Source organism: Scyliorhinus torazame, chromosome 24 (assembly GCF_047496885.1).
Source record: "Scyliorhinus torazame isolate Kashiwa2021f chromosome 24, sScyTor2.1, whole genome shotgun sequence".
Taxonomy (NCBI): domain Eukaryota; kingdom Metazoa; phylum Chordata; class Chondrichthyes; order Carcharhiniformes; family Scyliorhinidae; genus Scyliorhinus; species Scyliorhinus torazame.
Window position 1 is genome coordinate 39,032,933 of NC_092730.1, and position 23,361 is coordinate 39,056,293.

Consider the following 23,361-nt stretch of genomic DNA (forward strand, 5'->3'; position numbering starts at 1 on the left):
CCTGATGCGTTGAAACCGAAACAAAGATCCGTGCACAAATCGACTTAACGTCTGTCTTCATCTTTATTTCATTTCAAACAAGATATGCTTTTCCTACTTTTGAACCCCTGCCAGAGTCCTGTGTCTGAGTGCCATCCTTGTCCAAACCGCTGGTGGTTAAGGAGCTCTTCATTGCTGCGTTGATCAGTTTGCTCCAATCAACAAGGTCCGATTTCCCGCTCTACCTGTTCCTCACACGAAGGTATTGAAAGTCTAAGTTCTCAGCGACGTGAAGTATCCAATTGATGAGTTGCATTCTGGAAACTGCAATCTCTTTCCACAGCTGCTTCCGGTGCTGCTTTCACAAACAAGTAGCCGAAGAACCCCTCCGGTGTCCAATCAGATGAATGTTCATCCAGTCGAGGCGGCAGAAGAGTGTTCTGGGAGAAATCAACTTAGTCACCTCGACTGTACTGCGGTTAGCTGAAGAATAGGTGTGAAAGAGCGGATCAGACTGAAAGCAAATCTTTGATACTAATAAAGAAAAAGGCAGATTTGCTGCTGACAAATAGCAACTTGTTTCCGTTTCGTGTGAGAAAACGAATACCAGAGAATGGTTTCGATCCATCGACCTCTGGGTTATAGGTACAGAACACTCGCGCTTCGCCACACGGTTCATGGCTCATTCTTTCCGTGGTCGGACTTGAGGCAAAGTTTGAAGAAATCTCTAACAGAGTGATCAATGTTTCCAGAGAGATGAAACTGCCGCCCCGAACTTCATTTTATAAAGGTGATTGCAGTCACTCCCCACTTTCCCATCAGAAAAACGTCACAGAAGAAATCAAATCACCTTCACAGAACAACCATTCAGCACGAAAGTAAAGTATCTGAACTATGCTGACCAGAATCAGTGTGCTCAAACGTCTGTTCTTGTTGAAAGAAAAAAATGAGGCAGTGAATAGTTGTGTGGCTACCGCAGGGCAGTAATGTTGTAGCTCCTGGTTTAAGGAGCAGAGTGCGCAGCGGAAGCGTGCAGGGCTATTAGCCCGAGGTCGAGGAATCGAGGGTATTCTCTGCTATTTACATTCTCCCTCACACCAAAAGTGAGCATAACACACGTTCCTGTTTGCTTTGCAGCAATTAGCTATCAGAAACTTTCTTGCAGTCTCATCCCGACATTAGTCCCAGGAATGAAAGAGACAGCATGACACATTACAACATTGTAAAGCTCACACATCGGGAACCACAGAGAAAATGCTTTAAAGTCTCAGCAGATCTGAGAGCATCTGGAGGGAGAGAAATGAGCTGACGTTTCGTGTCCAGGTGACCCTTAGTCAAAGCTGCTCGGGAAACGTTATCCAGTAGTACCCCACAGAGGGGCAATATAGATATATAACGGTATCCAGTAATAACTCACAGGGGGCCAATAAGGAAATGAAGCTTTATCGAGCAATGAATCACGAGAGAGGCCGAGTTCCCAACGTCCCCTTTTGGACGGATGTGAACAATCCAACCTGCCAGACTATTTACAAGAGAAGACGAATTTTACCCTTCTCTTTGGATCAATATGAATTCCTCAACCAGACTCACCGAAGCAGATTGTCGAGTCATGAGCTGGGCTTCTGCCGGTGGGGTCTTGCTGTGCATATTTAAGCTGGAATCTCATGGCCTGAGACCAACGCTTTTCCATTGAAAGGGAGGTATTGGATCTTCCTGAGGTTGAAAATCTTGCTGGAGAAATGTAACCTCGTGGAGGAAAAGACAATATCAGGAGTGGGATTCGAACCCACGCCTCCAGAAGAGGCTGCGACCTGAACGCAGCGCCTTTGTCCGCTCGGCTATCCTGATGCGTTGACGCAAAAACTAAGATCCGTGCACAAATCGACTTAAAGTCTGTCTTCATCTTGATTCCATTTCAAACAAGACATGCTTTCCCTACTTTTGAACCCCAGCCAGAGTCCTGTATCTGAGTGCCGTCCTTGTCCAAACCGCTGGTGGTTAAGGAGCTTCTCATTGCTGCATTGATCAGTTTCCTCTAATCAGCAAGTACCGATATACCGCTCTACCTGTTCCTCAGACGAAGGTATTGAAAGTCTAAGATCTGAGGACGTGAAGTATCCAATTGGAGAGTTGCATTCTGGCAACTGCAATCTCTCTCCACAGCTGCTTCCTGTGCTGCTCTCACAGACAAGTAGCCGAAGAACCCCTCCAGTGTCCAATCAGGTGAACATAGAACATAGAACATAGAACAATACAGCGCAGTACAGGCCCTTCGGCCCACGATGTTGCACCGAAACAAAAGCCATCTAACATACACTATGCCATTATCATCCATATGTTTATCCAATAAACTTTTAAATGCCCTCAATGTTGGCGAGTTCACTACTGTAGCTGGTAGGGCATTCCACGGCCTCACTACTCTTTGCGTAAAGAACCTACCTCTGACCTCTGTCCTATATCTATTACCCCTCAGTTTAAAGCTATGTCCCCTCGTGCCAGCCATTTCCATCCGTGGGAGAAGGCTCTCACTGTCCACCCTATCTAACCCCCTGATCATTTTGTATGCCTCTATTAAGTCTCCTCATAACCTTTTTCTCTCCAACGAAAACAACCTCAAGTCCATCAGCCTTTCCTCATAGGATTTTCCCTCCATACCAGGCAACATCCTGGTAAATCTCCTCTGCACCCGCTCAAAAGCCTCCACGTCCTTCCTATAATGCGATGACCAGAACTGTACGCAATACTCCAAATGCTGCCGAACCAGAGTTCTGTACATCTGCAACATGACCTCCTGACTCCGGAACTCAATCCCTCTACCAATAAAGGCCAACACTCCATAGGCCTTCTTGACAACCCTATCAACCTGGGTGGCAACTTTCAGGGATCTATGTACATGGACACCTAGATCCCTCTGCTCATCCACACTTTCAAGAACTTTACCATTAGCCAAATATTCCGCATTCCTGTTATTCCTTCCAAAGTGAATCACCTCACACTTCTCTACATTAAACTCCATTTGCCACCTCTCAGCCCAGCTCTGCAGCTTATCTATATCCCTCTGTAACCTGCTACATCCTTCCACACTATCGACAACACCACCGACTTTAGTATCGTCTGCAAATTTACTCACCCACCCTTCTGCGCCTTCCTCTAGGTCATTGATAAAAATGACAAACAGCAACGGCCCCAGAACAGATCCTTGTGGTACTCCACTTGTGACTGTACTCCATTCTGAACATTTCCCATCAACCACCACCCTCTGTCTTCTTTCAGCTAGCCAATTTCTGATCCACATCTCTAAATCACCCTCAATCCCCAGCCTCCGTATTTTCTGCAAGAGCCTACCATGGGGAACCTTATCAAACGCTTTGCTGAAATCCATATACACCACATCAACTGCTCTACCCTCATCTACCTGTTCAGTCGCCTTCTCAAAGAACTCAATAAGGTTTGTGAGGCATGACCTACCCTTCATAAAGCCATGCTGACTATCCCTGATCATATTATTCCTATCTAGTTGATTATAAATCTTGTCTCTTATAATCCCATTCAAGACTTTACCCACTACAGACGTGAGGCTCACCGGTCTATAGTTGCCGGGGCTGTCTCTGCTCCCCTTTTTGAACAAAGGGACCACATTTGCTGTCCTCCAGTCCTCTGGCACTATTCCTGTAGCCAATGATGACATAAAAATCAAAGCCAAAGGTCCAGCAATCTCTTCCCTGGCCTCCCAGAGAATCCTAGGATAAATCCCATCAGGTCCCGGGGACTTATCTATTTTCAGCCTGTCCAGAATTGCCAACACCTCTTCCCTACGTACCTCAATGTCATCTATTCTATTAGCCTGCGCCTCAGCATTCTCCTCCACAACATTATCTTTTTCCTGAGTGAATACTGACGAAAAATATTCATTTAGTATCTCGCCTATCTCTTCAGACTCCACACATAATTTCCCATCCCTGTCCTTGACTGGTCCTACTCTTTCCCTAGTCATTCACTTATTCCTGACATACCTATCAAAGCTTTTGGGTTTTCCTTGATCCTTCCTGCCAAATACTTCTCATGTCCCCTCCTTGCTCGTCTTAGCTCTCTCTTTAGATCCTTCCTCGCTACCTTGTAACTATCCATCGCCCCAACTGAAACTTCACACCTCATCTTCACATAGGCCTCCTTCTTCCTCTTAACAAGAGATTCCACTTCCTTGGTAAACCACGGTTCCCTCGCTCGACGCCTTCCTCCCTGCCTGACCGGTACATACTTATCAAGAACATGCAGTAGCTGATCCTTGAACAAGCCCCACTTATCCAGTGTGCCCAACACTTGCAGCCTCCTTCTCCACCTTATCCCCCCCCCCCCCCAAGTCACGTCTAATGGCATCATAATTGCCCTTCCCCCAGCTAGAACTCTTGCTCTGCAGTGTATACTTATCCCTTTCCATCATTAACGTAAACGTCACCGAATTGTGGTCACTGTCCCCAAAGTGCTCTCCTACCTCCAAATCCAACACCTGGCCTGGTTCATTACCCAAAACCAAATCCAACGTGGCCTCGCCTCTTGTTGGCCTGTCAACATATTGTTTCAGGAAACCCTCCTGCACACACTGTACAAAAAACGACCCATCTATTGTACTCGAACTATATCTTTTCCAGTCAATATTTGGAAAGTTAAAGTCTTCCATAATAACTACCCTGTTACTTTCGCTCTTATCCAGGATCATCTTCGCCATCCTTTCCTCTACATCCCTAGAACTATTAGGAGGCCTATAAAAAACGCCCAACAGGGTGACCTCTCCTTTCCTGTTTCTAACTTCAGCCCATACTACCTCGGAAGAAGAGTCCCCATCTAGCATCCTCTCCGCCACCGTAATACTGCTCTTGACTAGCAGTGCCACACCTCCCCTCTTTTGCCTCCTTCTCTGAGCTTACTAAAACACCTAAACCACGGAACCTGCAACATCCATTCCTGTCCCTGCTCTATTCATGTCTCCGAAATGGCCACAACATCGAAGTCCCAGGTACCAACCCATGCTGCCAGTTCCCCTACCTTGTTTCGTATACTCCTGGCATTGAAGTAGACACACTTCAAACCACCTACCTGAACACTGGCCCCCTCCTGCGACGTCAAATCTGTGCTCCTGACCTCTATACTCTCATTCTCCCTTACCCTAAAACTACAATGCAGGTTCCCATGCCCCTGCTGCATTAGTTTAAACCCCCCCCCCAAAGAGCACTAACAAATCTCCCCCCCCCCCAGGATATTTGTGCCCCTCAGGTTCAGATGTAGACCATCCTGTCTGTAGAGGTCCCACCTTCCCCAGAAAGAGCCCCAGTTATCCAGACATCTGAATCCCTCCCGCCTGCACCATCCCTGTAGCCACGTGTTTAAATGCTCTCTCTCCCTATTCCTCATCTCACTATCACGTGGCACGGGCAACAACCCAGAGATAACAACTCTGTTTGTTCTAGTTCTGAGCTTCCATCCTAGCTCCCTGAAAGCCTGTCTGACATCCTTGTCCCTTTTCCTACCTATGTCGTTAGTGCCAATGTGGACCATGACTTGGGCTGCTCCCCCTCCCCCCTAAGGACCCGGAAAACACGATCCGAGACATCACGTACCCTTGCACCTGGGAGGCAACATACCAAACGTGAGTCTCTCACGCTCCCACAAAATCTCCTATCTGTGCCCCTGACTATAGAATCCCCAATTACTAATGCTCTGCTCCTCTCCCCCCTTCCCTTCTGAGCAACAGGACAGACTCCGTGCCAGAGGCCCGTACCCCATGGCTTACCCCTGGTAAGTCCCCCCCCCCCCCCACAAGTATCCAAAGCGGTATACTTGTTTCTCAGGGGCACGGCCGCAGGGGATCCCTGCACTGACTGCTTTTTCCCAGTCCCTCTTACAGTTACCCACCTATCACCAATCTTTGGTGTAACTAATTCCCTGAAGCTGCTATCTATGACCCCTTCTGCCTCCCGAATGATCCGAAGTTCTTCCAACTCCAGCTCCAGTTCCCTAACTCGGTCTTGGAGGAGCTGGAGATGGCAGCACTTCCTGCAGGTAAAATCAGCAGGGACACTAACTGCATCCCTCACCTCAAACATCCTGCAGGAGGAACATTGCACTCCCTTCCCTGCCATTACTCTAACTTTCTACCAAGATCTGGCTAACCACTAAATTAAATTTTTTATAAAAAATAATAATAATATAATAAAATATGGTACTTACCTCAGACCAATGGGTTTTATTATTAGGTCAGAGGAGGAGGGCAGGTGGGAGACACTACACGTGTAGTGTCTCAGGTTTCCTCTCCACCAGAATTTATTGGTGAGGGTCTTCCCAGACGTCCGCGGGTCGACTTCCTGTTCCCGCCTAAAACACTAATTTTTTTTTTAAATTCTCAGCTCCTGCTGAAATTGACTAACCAGCCAGCTCCACTCCCGCCGAAATCGACTGGCATGCCCCTGCAAAGACAAGTGCTTTTAAAGGACAGACTTACCTCCCAGCAGCCACTTCCGCACTGCTCCCGCTGAAACTGACTCACCAGCTGATTCTCCCGCCGAAATCGACTGGCCTGCCCCTGCAAAGACAAGTGCTTTTAAAGGACAGACTTACCTCCCAGCAGCAACTTCCGCACTGCTCCCGCTGAAACTGACTCACCAGCTGATTCTCCCGCCGAAATCGACTGGCCTGCCCCTGCAAAGACAAGTGCTTTTAAAGGACAGACTTACCTCCCAGCAGCCACTTCCGCACTGCTCCCGCTGTAACTGACTCACCAGCGGATTCTCCCGCCGAAATCGACTGGCCTGCCCCTGCAAAGACAAGTGCTTTTAAAGGACAGACTTACCTCCCAGCAGCCACTTCCGCACTGCTCCCGCTGAAACTGACTCACCAGCTGATTCTCGCGCCGAAATCGACTGGCCTGCCCCTGCAAAGACAAGTGCTTTTAAAGGACAGACTTACCTCCCAGCAGCCACTTCCGCACTGCTCCCGCTGTAACTGACTCACCAGCGGATTCTCCCGCCGAAATCGACTGGCCTGCCCTTGCAAAGACAAGTGCTTTTAAAGGACAGACTTACCTCCCAGCAGCCACTTCCGCACTGCTCCCGCTGAAACTGACTCACCAGCTGATTTTCCCGGCGAAATCGACTGGCCTGCCCCTGCAAAGACAAGTGCTTTTAAAGGACAGACTTACCTCCCAGCAGCCACTTCCGCACTGCTCCCGCTGAAACTGACTCACCAGCTGATTCTCCCGCCGAAATCGACTGGCCTGCCCCTGCAAAGACAAGTGCTTTTAAAGGACAGACTTACATCCCAGCAGCCACTTCCACACTGCCCCCGCTGAAACCGACTCACCAGCTGATTCTCCCGCCGAAATCGACTGGCCTGCCCCTGCAAAGACAAGTGCTTTTAAAGGACAGACTTACCTCCCAGCAGCCACTTCCGCACTACTCCCGCTGAAACTGACTCACCAGCTGATTCTCCCGCCGAAATCGACTGGCCTGCCCCTGCAAAGACAAGTGCTTTTCAAGGACAGACTTACCTCCCAGCAGCCACTTCCGCACTGCTCCCGCTAAAACTGACTCACCAGCTGATTCTCCCGCCGAAATCGACTGGCCTGCCCCTGCAAAGACAAGTGCTTTTAAAGGACAGACTTACCTCCCAGCAGCCACTTCCGCACTGCTCCCGCTGAAACTGACTCACCAGCTGATTCTCCCGCCTAAATCGACTGGCCTGCCCCTGCAAAGGCAAGTGCTTTTAATGGACAGACTTACCACCCAGCAGCTACTTCCGCACTGCTCCCGCTGAAACTGACTCACCAGCTGATTCTCCCGCCGAAATCGACTCTTCCAGTAGAGTCGAACGTTCATCCAGTAGAGGCGGCAGAAGAGTGTTCTGGGAGAAGTCAACTTAGTCACCTCGACTGTACTGTGGTTAGCTGAAGAACAGGTGTCAAAGAGTGGATAAGACTGAAAGCAAAACTTTGGTACCAATAAAGAAAAAGGCAGATGTGCTGCTGACAAATAGCAACTTGTTTCCGTTTGGTGTGATTGAGAATATGAATAGCAGAGGATGGTTTCGATCCATCGACCTTTGGGTTATGGGCACAGAACACTCCCGCTTCGCCACACGGCTCGTGGCTCATTCTTTCCGTGGTCGGACTTGAGGCAAAGTTTGAAGAAATCTCTAACAGCGTGATCAATGTTCCCAGAGAGGTGAAACTGCCGCCCCGAACTTCATTCTATGAAGATGATTCCAGTCACTCCCCACTTCCCATCAGAACAACGTCACAGAAGAAATCACATCACCTTCACAGAACAACTATCCCGCAGGAAAGTACAGTATCTGAACTATGCTGACCAGAATCAGTGTGCTCAAACGTGTGTTCTTGTTGAAAGAAAAAAATGAGGATGTGAATAGTTGTGTGGCTACCGCAGGGCAGTAATGTTGTAGCTCCTGGTTTAAGGAGCAGAGGGCCGCAGCGGAAGCGTGCTGGGCCATTAGCCCGAGGTCGAGGAATCGAGGGTATTCTCTGCTATTTGCATTCTCCCTCACAACAAAAGTAAACATAACACACGTTCCTGTTTGCTTTGCAGCAAATAGCTATCAGAAACTTTCTTGCAGTCTCATCCCGACATTAGTCCCAAGAATGAAAGAGACAGCATGACACATTACAACATTGTAAAGCTCACACATAGGGAACCACAGAGAAAATGCTTTAAAGTCTCAGCAGATCTGACAGCATCTGGAGGGAGAGAAATGAGCTGACGTTTCGTGTCCAGGTGACCCTTAGTCAAAACTGCACGGGAAGCATTATCCAGTAGTACCGAACAGAGGGGCAATATAGATATAAAGCGATATCCAGTAATAACTCACAGGGGGCCAATAAGGAAATGAAGCTTTATCGAGCAATGAATCACAATAGAAGTCGAGTTCCCAACGTCCCCTTTTGGACGGATGTGAACAATCCAACCTGCCAGACTATTTACAAGAGAAGACGAATTTCTCCCTTCTCTTTGGATCAATATGAATTCCTCAACCAGACTCACCGAAACAGATTGTCGAGCCATAAGCTGGGCTTCTGCCGGTGGGATCTTGCTGTGCATATTTAAGCTGGAATCTCATGTCCTGAGACCAACGCTTTTCCATTGAAAGGGAGGTATTGGATCTTCCTGAGGTTGAAAATCTTGCTGGAGAAATTTAACCTCGTGGAGGAAAAGACAAAATCAGGAGTGGGATTCGAACCCACGCCTCCAGAAGAGACTGCGACCTGAACGCAGCGCCTTAGACCGCTCGGCCATCCTGATGCATTGACGCAGAAATTAAGATCCGTGCACAAATCGACTTAAAGTCTGTCTTCATCTTGATTCCATTTCAAACAAGACATGCTTTCCCTACTTTTGACCCCCAGCCAGAGTCCTGTATCTGAGTGCCATCCTTGTCCAAACCGCTGGTGGTTAAGGAGCTTCTCATTGCTGCATTGATCAGTTTGCTCTAATCAACAAGGCCCGGTTTCCCGCTCTACCTGTTCCTCAGACGAAGGTATTGAAAGTCTAAGATCTGAGGACGTGAAGTATCCAATTGGAGAGTTGCATTCTGGCAACTGCAATCTCTATCCACAGCTGCTTCCGGTGCTCCTTTCACAGACAAGTAGCCGAAGAACCCCTCAAGTGTCCAATCAGGTGAACGTTCGTCCAGTCGAAGGGGCAGAAGAGTGTTCTGGAAGAAATCAACTTAGTCACCTCGACTGCACTGTGGTTAGCTGAAGAACAGTTGTGAAAGAGTGGATAAGACTGAAAGCAAAACTTTGATACTAATAAAGAAAAATGCAGATGTGCTGCTGACAAATAGCAACTTGTTTCCGAAAACTTTGATACTAATAAAGAAAAATGCAGATGTGCTGCTGACAAATAGCAACTTGTTTCCGTTTGGTGTGATTGAGAACATGAATAGCAGAGGATGGTTCGATCCATCGACTTCTGGGTTATAGGCCCGGCACTTTCCGCTGCGCCATTCGGCTCGTAGCACATTCTTTTCGTGGTCGGACTTGAGGCAAAGTTTGAAGAAATCTCTAACAGCGTGATCAATGTTCCCAGAGAGGCTAATCTGCCGCCCCGAACTTCATTCTATGAAGATGAATCCAGTCACTTCCCACTTTCCCATCAGAACAACGTCACAGAAGAAATCACAGAAGCTGGGCTTCTGCCGGTGGGATCTTGCTGTGCATATTTAAGCTGGAATCTCATGTCCTGAGACCAATGCTTTTCCATTGAATAGGAGGTATTGGATCTTCCTGTTATAAAGAAGAAGGCAGGTGTGCTGCTGACAAATAGCGACTTGTTTCCGTTTGGTGTGAGTGAGAATATAAATAGGCTTGCAACTTGCTGGCGAGGCCGTCGCCGGTGATGATGACGTGGCGTGGACTCGCTGAACCAGGTTCAGGAGCTCGAGCACCGAGCAGGGACGCTCTGTCAGGCCCGACGATTTCAAACCACAGTGTTGCCTTGATCGCCTTGTTGGATACCCCTCGTTGACAGGAACCAGTGGCAGCTATGGCATTGCCATTGTAGTCAAGGAACTGGCAGGCCGGTGGAAGAATGCTTGGTCTGGCGCGCATGGTGTCGAGGCCGGATTTTGAGATGAGGTTCGCTGATGCGCCGGTGTGAAGTTTGAATCGGATGCAAGCCTTGTCTCATTTCATTTCATTTCGTTTTCATTTCATTAATTGTGTGGACAGCACACCACTCGTCGATCCACACTGAGGATCGAGAGGCGTTCCGCGTTGTGGTGGAAGGCAGCGCATGTGTAGTTATGATGCCCACCCGGTATGGGGACCTGACGCACTCAGCATCAGGGTCTGTTGGGCTGTCGGGATCGGAATCTGGCATGCCTTGTTGTATTGAGCGGACACTTCTGCGCCGCAGCTGGGATCGCTGGCTGCTGAGCGGTGGAGCAGATCTGCAAAGGGCTGCATAGTGGCCAAGCTTGAAACACTGTAGACACCGGCGTCCTTTTGCCGGACATTTCCGCTTTAAGTGGGTGGACCCACAATTCGGAGATGTCATGACGCCACCGACAGGGCATTCCGTGCGCCATCGCGCATGCGCAGTGCGGTCGGTCGACGTACGCACCTGTGCAGTCGTGTTTTCGGCCTCGTCGTCCCCTCGGTAACGGCGCACATGCGCAGGGACCTGGGAAAAGCGCAAAAAGTGACCACTCTCCTCGATGCTCAAGCCCTGCATTTGAACAATGGCCTGCACCCGTTCCACCTCGTGGGAGGCCAGTTTTGCAGTTTCTGCCGCCCTGATGTGGGAGTAATGATTCTTAGCATGCTCATGGATAACGCATGTCTCGATAGCAACTGAGAGGGTCAACTGTTTGACTTTCAGGAGCTGCTGCCGAAGGGAGTCGGAGTGGACCCCGAAAACGATCTGATCCCGGATCATGGAATCTGCCGTCGAGTCATAGTTACATGACTGCGCTAGGATGCGGAGATGGGTCACGAAGGACTGAAAAGGTTCATTCTTACCCTGAAGCCTCTGCTGGAAAAAGTACAATTCAAAGCTCTCATTCACCTCAGTGTCGCAGTGGCTGTCAAACTTCAGCAGGACTGTTTTGAATTTTGTTTTGTCTTCGCCGGCAGCGAACGTAAGGGAGTTGTAGATGTGGATGGCGTGGCCCCCCACGGTGGAGACAAATAATGTGATCTTCCTGGCATCCGATGCTGCTTCGAGGTCGGAGGCCTCGATGTACAGGAGGAACTTTTGCTTGAAGATTTTCCAATTGGCGCCAAGGTTGCCGGAGATGCGGAGCTGCGGAGAAGGCTGGTGTTTTCCATTTCACCGGATGGCTGCTTCCTGGTCAATGCTGATTCACTCGAGGTAGGTCCGTAAAGATCAGTATCACTCTGGTACCATGATGTGTTAGGCAGGTAGGCTCAATGTGGACTGCACTCGATGCAGGGAAGCTAAAAACAGACGTCGAACACTGGAGAAAATCCAACACTGTTTTATTCAACGATAGAACTGATACACATATTCAGCTGTGGGTCGACACTATACTGAACTGACTGGAGACCTTGTAGTAGCCTGATCAGACTTACTAGCTACCGCATGGTGTTTGCACTTGCTAGCTCGTGGACTCTGACTGTCTCAGTGGCTGGGTCCAGAGAGAGCGGGAAACCTAGTGCCCTCTGGCTTTATAGTGGTAGTGTCCTGTTTGGTGATTGGCTGCACTGTGTTGTGCTTACTGGTCATCCTGTGTGTCCATCACTGACTGTCTGCATCTCATTATATACATGAGTGGATATTATGGCAGACTCCAAATCCAATGGTCTTTTTCCGCGGAGATTCTATCCCTTCTCACAGACAGACTGGGAGACTCGTCATCGCATGAAAGCAATAACTTCCTGGAGTGATTCCAGGTTGGGTTTATATCGCATAAATTGTCAATGAATGTCTTGTTAAACGTAGTTCAGTTAGCGGAGTGGCTGTGGCTTGGTACTTGCAATCAACTGGGGTTCCCCCGCACAGATTCGAAACCTACCTGCACTGTAGGCAGCACGGTAGCACAGTGGTTAGCACAGTTGTTTCACACCTCCAGGGATCTGCCTTTGCGGAGTTTGCGCGTTCACCCGGTGTCTGCGTGGGTTTCCTCCGGGTGCCTCCGGTTACTTTCGGACGTTCGGTGCAGACGCAAGAGGCCGAATGTCCTGCAGGGATTCTCTGGATAACAAATTAGAATCGTCAGAACTCCGACATTGACGGGATGTTTAAGGCGTCTGACTGATCTTCATCATGATGCGATCAAATGTTTGTATCTTTCAGACTTTCCGCGGTGTTTTATTTACAATGTGTAGAAACATGTTTAACATGGTGTTGAAGTGTTTCCCATCAGTCCATTCAGAACAATCCTTCAGTTGATATGGAAATGTAATTTGCTGACAGAAACAACATTCCCAACACTTCACATCTGGCTGCACATCTGGACCAATGCACATAGACGAACTTCTTCCGTTAGTTATTGGGGATATTAAACATCCATGAGGTGGTTTGGTGAAGTCAGGTCATATGGCGAGTTGGCCGATAGGTGATGGCGATGCGCTGCTAATCCATTGTGCTTTGCATCTGCGGGTCTGAATCCATCCTCGTCGATGATCCATTTCCTGCGTCTCCGCGTTGGGCCACTTATTGAGGGTGACCTGATGATTCATTCAGTGTATCCGGAACTAGGATGGAGTTTAGATTCGGAGTTCAACAGGCCTGAGGAGTGAATCTTCTTGCACCATTCTCTATACCGATGTTCCTAATCCTCTGTCTGATAATCGATTTAAATCACGACACCAGCTTTGGGCAGGAGTTTGGCACCATGAAAACTTGCGGCTTCAGAATCTCTAAAACAGACGCCAGCTTCATCTGGGGCACTGCTGGCAGATTTTGTCTTTCCAGAACCGGCCGCCCAGCCGTGAAATCAAGTTCATCAGATGACCTCATTACACTGTAAGACGGAGGAGCAGAAGTAGGTCATTCGGCCCATCCTGTCTGCTCCACCATTCAAAGAGATTATGACAGATCTGATATAATCCTCAAATCCACTATCCCGCCACATCCACATAACCCTTGTTTTCTTTACTGATTAAATCTTGAACATATTAACTGACCCACCCTCGACAATCCTATTCGCTGAGAAACGATATTTCCACAGATACACTATCTCTTTAGAGAAGAAATTACTCATCATTTCTGGCTTAACTGGGCGGTCCCTTACCCTGAGATTAATCCCTCAGGTCCCAGACTCTCCCACGTGGAGAAACAACCTCTCAGCATCCACCCTGTCAACCCGCCTGAAAAGCAATTAAATCTGTGAATTTGAATGGTGGGAATTATTCCCTGTCCCAAAGATTAGTTCAGGCCTCTGGATTCCCAATCCAGTGACATAATCTTTCATCCCTCTGAACAACAGTTGATTCGGCTCATTATTAAACATCTTGGGCCAGTGGGCCGATGAATGGCAGATGGAGTTTAATTTGGATAAATGTGAGGTGAGGCATTTTGGTAGCTCAAATCAGTGATTGACCTACTCAGTTAATGGTAGGGAGTTGGGGAGAATTACAGAACAAACAGATCGAGGAGAACAGGTTCACACATCCTTGAAGGTGATGTCGCAGGTGGACAGGGTGGTGAAGAAGGCATTCAGCATGCTTGGTTTTAAGGTTAAAATATTGAATCCAAGAGTTGTGATGTCTTGTTCAAGTTGTACAAGACATGCTGGTAAGACCACACGGGAAATACTGTGTTCAATTCTGGTCACCCTATTTTCGGAAGGATATTGTTAAACTAGAAAGGGTGCAGAAGTGATTTACAAGGATGGTACCAGGACTTGATGGTGTGAGTGAAAAGTAGAGGCTGGATAGGCTGGGACATTTTTTTCCTGGAGCGTAGGAGGCTTATGGGTGATGTCATAGAGGTCTATGAAATAATGAGGAACATAAATAAGGTAATGAGGAGCATCTGAACGGGTTGCCAGAGGCAGTGCAGTGGTAGTGGCGGGTATCATTTTGATTTTAAAAATCAGTTAGACAGTTACATGGGCAGGTTGGGTGTAGATGGATATGGGGAAAATGCGGGCAAGTGGGACTAGCTTAGTGATAGAAACTGGGCGGCATTGACAAGCTGGGACGAAGGGCTGTTTCCATGCTGCCAACATCCACTACTCTTTGACTCTGTCTGTCTTCCTGATGATATTAGAATATCCTCCACAGAATTGTATTGAACCGATTGATACATAATATTTTATTCTATATTTTATCCAAGTCAAACAGGTACTGTGGATTCATCAGGGGATAAACAAAATACTAGGATGAGAGCGAATTGAATGAACAATGTTCCCAAAAATTATATTCCAAAAAGAGCCCTGCAACGTTTGGATGGAAAGGTGAAACTTTGAGCGGAGAAAGGAAAACTCGGCTGACAGCAAGTTCCACCGGATTTCTATATCAAACGATCGCGGTGGGACTCGAGCTTCCAATATCTTCATTATGTTCACCGAAATCAGACGCCTTAGCCATTAGGCCACGCGACCATCGCATGGGACATACGGGCCGATGTTTATCGCATGTGAATAAATACTGTGATTCTCTCTGTTTCCCTAGAAACCAGTACAATGCAGAAGGAGGCCATTCGGCCTATCGACTCTGCACCGACCCTCCAATCCTGCACCCCACTCATGCTTTAATTTGGATCGAGACTGGGACGTTCGGTGCTGTTCCATGTAAAGCAAAAATGAACTTCGAGGATATTTCCAATTTAACTGTTTTTCTTCCGCAAACAATTGAATCAGTGAAATTGTGCGTTTCGGGAGCTGGGATTTTCGAGTCTCTCAAGGCTTCTCTCCAAATCCATTGGTCATTTTAAGGTAGATTCAACCGCTCCGCACATAAACACCGGGGCACCGTTCATCGCAGGAATGCAAGAACTTCCTAGAGTGATTCCAGGCCGGTTTTATAATGTTTAATGAATGACCGATTGAACCGGGCTGCGATGGTCGAGTGGTTAAGGTGTTGGACTTTCCCCAGCAGGTTCGAGCCCTGCTCCCAACGACTGTGACTGAAGAATTAATCGATTTTTAGTCAACGGTTTGACACAACGTTCGCTACTTAGCAAATTCTAATATCCTCAGGAAGAAGGTTAATGGTATTTTGGACATCAGGTCGGCTAGTTTAGTCGGTAGAGCATCATAGATTATCATAGAATTGCATCGAGTCTGTACCGGCTCTTGGAAAGAGCACTCTACCCAAGGTCAACACCTCCACCCTATTCCCATAACCCAGGAGCCCCACCCAACACTAAGGGCAATTTTGGAGACTAAGGGCAATTTACCATGGCCAATCCACCTAACCTGCACATCTTCGGACTGTGGGAGGAAACCGGAGCACCCGGAGGAAACCCACGCACACACGGGGAGGATGTGCAGACTCCGCACAGACAGTGACCCAAGCCGGAATCGAACTTGGGACCCTGGAGCTGTGAAGCAATTGTGCTATCCACAATGGTACCGTGCTGCCCTCATGCATGGGACTCTTAATCCCAGGGTCGTGGGTTCCAGACCCACGTTGGGCGCTTCCATATTGTAATCTGAGAGTGTTGAGCTGAACGAACTGATTTGGTAACAGGAACACAAGGTTATGTTCCTGGACTGGGAATCCAGAGGCCTGAACTAATCTTTCGTGACAAGATTTAATTAATCTGGAATTGAAATTTCATCTCAGTAATGGCGCAGGAAGGTTCTGCTGCAGACGGATCATATTTCCACAACTGGGAACACATTTACACAACAGGGAATGATTAGCACAACCACAGTGAAGTTCTGTCACCGGCAGAGTCACGGTTCCAACAGAGAGAACAGTTACACAGCAGAGAGCTCAGTTACACAGCAGAGAGCACAGTTACACAGCAGAGAGCACAGTTACACTGCAGAGAGCTCAGTTACACAGCAGAGAGCTCAGTTACACAGCAGAGAGCTCAGTTACACAGCAGAGAGCTCAGTTACACAGCAGAGAGCACAGTTACACAGCAGAGAGCTCAGATACACAGCAGAGAGCACAGTTACACAGCAGAGAGCTCAGTTACACAGCAGAGAGCATAGTTACACAGCAGAGAGCACAGTTACACAGCAGAGAGCTCAGTTACACAGCAGAGAGCACAGTTACACAGCAGACAGCAGAGAGCTCAGTTACACAGCAGAGAGCTCAGTTACACAGCAGAGAGAACAGTTACACAGCAGAGAGCTCAGTTACACAGCAAGAAAAACATTTAATTGCCTATCTTTGTGGAACAGAAAATCCCTTTTTGATAAATAACCAGTTTTTCCATCTCAGTACCTTGCTGGTTTGCTCGGCACCTTTTCTGTGTGTCATTGTGTGTGTGTCCTGATAGTCTCTTCCTGCTTTACTGTGTCTTTCTCTGTCTGTCACAGCCGTGCTGATGTTCCGTGTTATTGCCCAGCCAAGGTGAGCTTCACAACACGTGGTTCTCGTTTAAGAAAAAAATAGTTACGTGGCTGCCGCAGAACAGCAATTGCGAACACGGCGAATCTAAAAAGCAGAGTGGCGCAGCGGAAGCGTGCTGGGCCCATAACCCAGAGGTCGATGGATCGAAACCATCCTCTGCTATTTATATTCTCAGTCACCCCAAAATTAAACATGACGCTATCACCCTGCGGCACATCCGCCTTTTCTTTTCAGTAGATTAGTATCAAAGTGTTGCATCCAGTGTGATCCGGACATTTGCGCCAGGAATGAAGCAGACAGCATTACATCACTGTGAAGCTCAAAGTAACAAAATAGGGAAGCTCTTCAATTCACTCTCACTGAGGAAAACAGACAACATCTGCTGTGTTGTGTGAGTATTATTGGTGCCAGTATCACATCTCCACTGACTGGAATGGGTTATGTTTTGTTAACACAGTCATGTCATTTGGTAAAGATCGAACCGGGAGTTTTTCAGTGTTTTCAAACCCTATAACAGCGAGAACGTGAAAAGTTTAGATAATAACTTCCAGGAATACCCCACAGAGGGGTAATAAGCATATATAACAATATCCAATAATAAACCACTATAGAAACCGAGATCACAGTTTCGCCACTCGGACGGATGTGAACAATCCAACCAGACTATTTAGAACAAGCGGAGATTCCTGCCTCCAGCCACCTCACTTTCTCCAGCTCTCTTCCTCAGCTCGAAACACAGGAGAAGACGCAAACGCCTCCAATCAAATTATTATTGCGATGGCCGGGAATCGTACCCGGATCAACTGCTTGGAAGGCAGCGATGCTCACCAGTATCCCCCGATCACTTACTGCCGAATGTTGAGCCCTTTTGATGCTTTGCATTAGTTTGATAAATTGTTTCGTAAACAACGTCTTACTATGTTTCTGTTATTTCACTCCAATTTAAAATGCTCCTGAATGAAAGTGTCCGTGTCGTACGGCTCCCGGTCAGCCAGGAGATGGCACCAGTCCACAATAAAAGTATTTATTTCTGATGTTCTGTGTGTCATTACATGGGACTCTTGCTCTGGCCTGAGACCTTACCTTGTCCTTGTGTCCTGATGCTGCCGTTTGCACCCTGGTTAAGTAATCATAGAATCCCTCCAGTGCAGAAGGAGACCATTTGGCCCATCCAGGCTGCACTGACCCTCGGAAAAAGCACCCCAACACGGCCCAATCGTCTCCGAACCGTTTGGATACATCAGGTGTCAGTCTCCTCTGGAGACGGGGGTTCAATCCCACTCCTGACATTGACATTAATTCTCAGCTGCGATAAAATGCCAGAGGTCCCGGGTTCAAAAATCCGGACGACCCCGGATGGTGTCATTGACTGAAATCGGGAGGAGGTTTGAGCTCCAGGGACGTTATTGCAGCGAATATATCAGTGCAGAACACGTGAAGAAACGGACAGGGTATTTAAAGGTCGTTTGATCATGGTGTGGGATTCTGAATTTCTCCTCAAGTAAAAACAGACGCACGCTTGTGCATCCGCGCAGCTGGCTGAATACAATGGTTATTTGTACCTGATAAACGTTTGATTTGACAAACGCGCTTGCGGGATGAGGTGGCCGAGTGGTTAAGGGGACGGGTTGTTAATCCATTGAGCTCTCCGTGCGTGGGTTTGAAACCCATCATTGTCGATTTTTCATCCTGCTTTCCCCCAGTGGGACTCATTTTTCCAAAGTATCTGCAATCACTGATGTGACAATCCAGTCCAAGTTGTGAGGCCGGATTGCATCGAGTTGTGTTGGAAGCGCGAGAAATAAAAATCCGTCTTGTTCGGATTGAGATGCATTGATCGGGTAGTGAGGTCGGAACCACTCTGTCTATTGGGTAGTGTCAAAGCCAAGCGACATTTCATTGTTCGAGAGAATGAGGAGTTTAGGGAATCAGGATATTTACCCGGCAAAAATCTGCTGGAGGAGGGAATGAGGGGAGTCCAAAAATGTATTCAGAACCTTAATGTAGCGGCGGCAATGCAGATTCACCAGAATGATACAGACATAGAAGGTTTCAATTACGAGAACAGATTAGAATTATAGAATCATAGAATGGTTCCAGCACAGGGTGCGGCCATTCCGCCCACCGTGCCCATGTCAGTCGCCCAGAGCTGGAAAATCTCAGCAGACCTGGCAGCATCTGTGGAGCGGGAACCAGAGAATGGGAAGCAGGGTCAGACTGGACTGGAAACTGTAACTCTGTTTCCCGCTCCACAGATGCTGCCAGACCAGCCGAGTTATCCAACATTGTCTATTTCTGTTGCAGCATTTTATGAAGAATCTCCAGAGCGGCCTTGCCTTTGTGCTCGGCGTGTCTATTTATTTAGTTCTGTATAAATTTAGAGCACCCAATTATTTTTTTTCTCCAATTAAGGGCCAATTTAGGGTGGCCAATCCACGTACCTTGCACATCTTTGGGTTGCGGGGGTGAAACCCACGCACACATGGGAAGAATGAGCAAATTCCAGGCGGGCAGTGACCCAGGGCCGGAATGACGCTTCTATTTATGAAGACTGGTCCCATATGGGCACTAAGGGCAATTTATCCAATCCACCTAATGCACGTCTTTGCACTGTGGGAGATATCCGGAGCACCCGGAGGAAACCCACGCAGACACGGGCAGAAGGTGCAGACTCCGCACAGACAGTGAATCGAACCTGGTACCCTGGCACTGTGAAGCCACAGTGCTAGCCACTTGTGCTACCGTGCTTTGTGCCTAGAGAGGTTATTGCAGCGAATATATCAGTGGAGAACAAGTAAAGAAATGAAAACGACATTTTTAAAAAACCGCACGCTTGTGCACCCAGGTAACTGGCTGAATGCAATGGTTGTATGCAACCCCGATAAACCTTTGATTTATTTGCTGAACAAGAATTTCCCCATCTGCGCCTTAAAAATAATCAATGTCCCGCTTCCGCGGCCTTCTGAGGCAGAGTTCCAAAGTCGCACAACTCTCTGAGAGGGAGAAATCTCCTCATCTCCGCCCGAAAAAGAGCGACATCCTTGTTTTTAACTGCCCAGTTGTTCTGGTGTCATCCACGAGCAGTGAGATTGAACCAACTGTTTGGGCAGCACGGTAGCACAATGTTAGCACAGTTGGTTCAATATTCTCAGATAATAATATGGACGCGGCCAACTGGGAGGTAGAGTCCCATGCTCTACTGACTGAGCTATCCGAGTCTCCGCATGTTTGATTAAACTGCTCAAAAATATAAACTGAGCGGGTCAATCTGAAATATCCGCAAACATTTACCAGCATTGTGGCTTTGAACGGAGTCGTTTCGGGAACATTCCCACAGAGAGAAATTCCTGGAACCAGCGGCAGAAAATCCTCCTGAGCCTGACGTGATTTGAACACGCAACCTTCTGATCTGGAGTCAGACGCGCTACATTTGCGCCACAAGCCCAAGTGCGGACCATTGCGGGTTTCTCCTCATAGATTTATGTTTTATTTATACCCAACTGTGCGAAAGAAACGCAAAGAAGTTCGATTGAGGGATATTAAAGGACCCTGAAGTAAAGCAGCTGTGGATGCACAACAATCCATTGTGCTCTGTACACGTGGCTTCAAATCCAATCCTGGTCTGAAACGTGTCTGTTGTGTCTCTGTTTGGTCCCCTCATGGGGTTGTGGTGATCCACTGTAATAGGAGATGGAAGGTAGGATAAATAATAAATAATAATTTATTATTGCGATGGCCGGGAATCGAACCCGGGTCAACTGCTTGGAAGGCAGCTATGCTCACCACTATACCACCATCGCTCACTGACTGCCGACGTGTCCTTTTGGTTCTTGAGATCAGTTTGATTAACTGTTTCTTATCAAGTACTTACTTTGCGTCAGTTATTTCACTCCAATTTAAAATGCTCCTGAATGAAAGTGTCCGTGTCGCACGGCTCCGGTTCAGCCAGGAGATGGCACCAGTCCACAATAAATGTACATTCTATGTGTCATTACACAGGACACTTACTCTGGCCTTAGACCTTAACTTGTCCTGTGTCCTGATGCTGCCATTTTCACCCTGTTTAAGTAATCATAGAATGCCTCCAGTGCAGACGGAGGCCATTCGGCCCATGGAACCGGTACCGACCCTCGGAAAGAGCACCAGATTTCGGTCGAAACGCACCTAACCTTTCGAATACGTCAGGATGGCCGAGCGCAGGTCGCAGTCTCCTCTGGAGGTCAGGGCTCGAATCCCACTCCTGAAATTGACTTTTCCTCCGCGAGGCACCATCCAAACCTGGAACCCCTCCCTAACAGCACTGTGTGTGTACATACACCATATGGACTTGCAGCGGTTCCAGAATCCCCTCACCGCCCATTCTCACGGTCAATTAATGATAGATTGTAAATGTTTGGCCGAATCAGCGACAATCAAAGCCAGAGCCCTTGTGATTAGCTGAACATCCTCAGACTCTGTAGCTTCGTCCGGTAAAGTGTCTGTTCCCTAAAGAAAAATCTGGACTCAAATCCCAGCCCAGCCTTATTCCGTTTGACCACCTGTGCGATTGAGAACTTCCTCCACAACAGGGGGAAATGTGTTGGATTTCTAGTCGGAAAATATGCCTTTTGCAGGTTTAAATTCAGTAGAATATCTACAGAGATTGCAACGCAAGTACTGATTTTAGCTGCCATCATCCAGTTGTTAAATCTTTCCACTAGAAACCCACTGGATTTTTCCCTTTGACTTGAGTCCTGCTCCCAGAGGATCAGTTCAGTATTTTCAGTAATATTATATTTTGAATGCTCTGTGTCCAGAGAATTGTGACGCTGAAATTGCTCACACTTCTCTCCATTGTTATCTACTCTGCAGGTATTGACTACACCATCGAATGGAGACATGCTCGCAGGGCTGTGAGAGAGGCTTTCTTTCAGGAGTGAGGCCTCGTTTGGTCCATCAGCAGCAACCGGATGCCTGCAGAGAAACTCGGAATACCGAGCCCCTCTTCCCAGGATGGACTTAATCAGGGACAAGATGTTGTTTGAAGAGAGAATCAAAGGTCTGAAGAATTGGTCTGAGATTCCTGGCGTTTTGTGAAGAGAACAAGATGGTGGAGCAATGTGACAATACCAGGATACGAGTTTGGGATATTATCCAGTCTGTGCTGGGGGGCTTGCGGGAAGGACGTTGTCTTGTCTGCCCACCCAAGCTGAATGTTGGGATTGAGGTGGTGATCAGATTCCGAGAGGAGGGTGAAATCCTTTCACTGAGTTTCAAGCTCAGAGTTCGGTTGAGTGTCTTGAGTTACAGGAAGATACAGACGGGATGGTCAAATGGGCAGAAAAGTGGCTGATGGAATTTAACGCTGAAAAATTAGATGTGATCATTTGGTAGGGGGTTTTCGCAGTAACTTCATTGGAGTGTTAATATAATCCTATTTGTGACAATAAAGAATATTATATTATTATTATAGGATTAATGTTAATGGCCTGACACTGGGAAGTCCTGAGGAACAAAGGGACCTTGGAGTGTTTGTCCAGAGTTCTCTGAAGGCAGAAGGGCAGGTTAATAGGGTGGTGGAAAAGGCATTTGAGATATTTGTCTTTATCAATCGGGGCATGGATTACAAAAGCAGAGAGGTCATGGTGGAGTTGTATAGAATGTTGGGGAGGTCACAGCTGGAGTACCGTGTGCAATTCAGGTCACCACATTATAGGAAATATGTGACTGCACTGGATGGGGTGCAGAGGTGATTCAGCAGGATGTTGCTTGGGATGGAACATTTAGGATATGAAGAGAGGTTGGATCGGCTTGTTTTCTCTCTCACGCAGGAACAGAGATGACTGAGGGGTGATCTCATCGAGGTATACAAGATTATGATAGGTATAGACAGGGCGGATAAGGAGCACCTGTTCCCCTCAGTCACAAGGGGACACTATTGTTCTGTGATTCTGTTACAGATCAGATCTTGGAGGTATCGCTGCTGTATTGCCAGGTGGCGTGGTGTGATCCGGAGAGCAAAAGCTTCCATCGAGGACGGGGTTCTCAATTAAAACAAACTGGAGGTGTGGGATGTTAGAATCTGCTCAGCACTGATTCATTTTTATTCATTGTTGTGTCCTAGAATAAACACGTGGATTGTAGCAGTCCATTAAAAACAAAAATAGAATTCGGAAATTTCTGGCCAGTAACTTCACCATGTCCACGTTACATCACTCAGCATCCTCAGCTGCATCACATCTGGTCCACGTTTCCTCAGCAGAGAGCAGTTTCACAGCAGAGAGTACATTTCCACTGGAGAGATCGCAGTTTCTCAGCAGAGCGCACAGTTCACGGCAGAGAACACAGTACCACAGCAGAGAGCACAGTTTCACAGCAGAGAACACAGTACCACAGCA

At 47.7% G+C, this 23,361-nt stretch overlaps 5 non-coding genes across 5 annotated transcripts; 1 reads left to right on the forward strand and 4 right to left on the reverse strand.

The window, feature by feature from the left end:
* Positions 1–1,744: 1,744 nt before the first annotated feature.
* Positions 1,745–1,827, reverse strand: trnal-cag (transfer RNA leucine (anticodon CAG)). Its single transcript has one exon. It is a non-coding gene; the product is annotated as a tRNA-Leu (tRNA).
* A 7,374-nt stretch (positions 1,828–9,201) lies between these two features.
* On the reverse strand, positions 9,202–9,284 carry trnal-cag (transfer RNA leucine (anticodon CAG)). Its single transcript has one exon. It is a non-coding gene; the product is annotated as a tRNA-Leu (tRNA).
* Positions 9,285–17,074: 7,790 nt separating this feature from the next.
* trnam-cau (transfer RNA methionine (anticodon CAU)) lies at positions 17,075–17,146 on the forward strand. Its single transcript has one exon. It is a non-coding gene; the product is annotated as a tRNA-Met (tRNA).
* Positions 17,147–20,357: 3,211 nt separating this feature from the next.
* trnaw-cca (transfer RNA tryptophan (anticodon CCA)) lies at positions 20,358–20,429 on the reverse strand. The gene has a single exon. It is a non-coding gene; the product is annotated as a tRNA-Trp (tRNA).
* Positions 20,430–20,712: 283 nt separating this feature from the next.
* trnag-ucc (transfer RNA glycine (anticodon UCC)) lies at positions 20,713–20,784 on the reverse strand. The gene has a single exon. It is a non-coding gene; the product is annotated as a tRNA-Gly (tRNA).
* Positions 20,785–23,361: the final 2,577 nt, after the last annotated feature.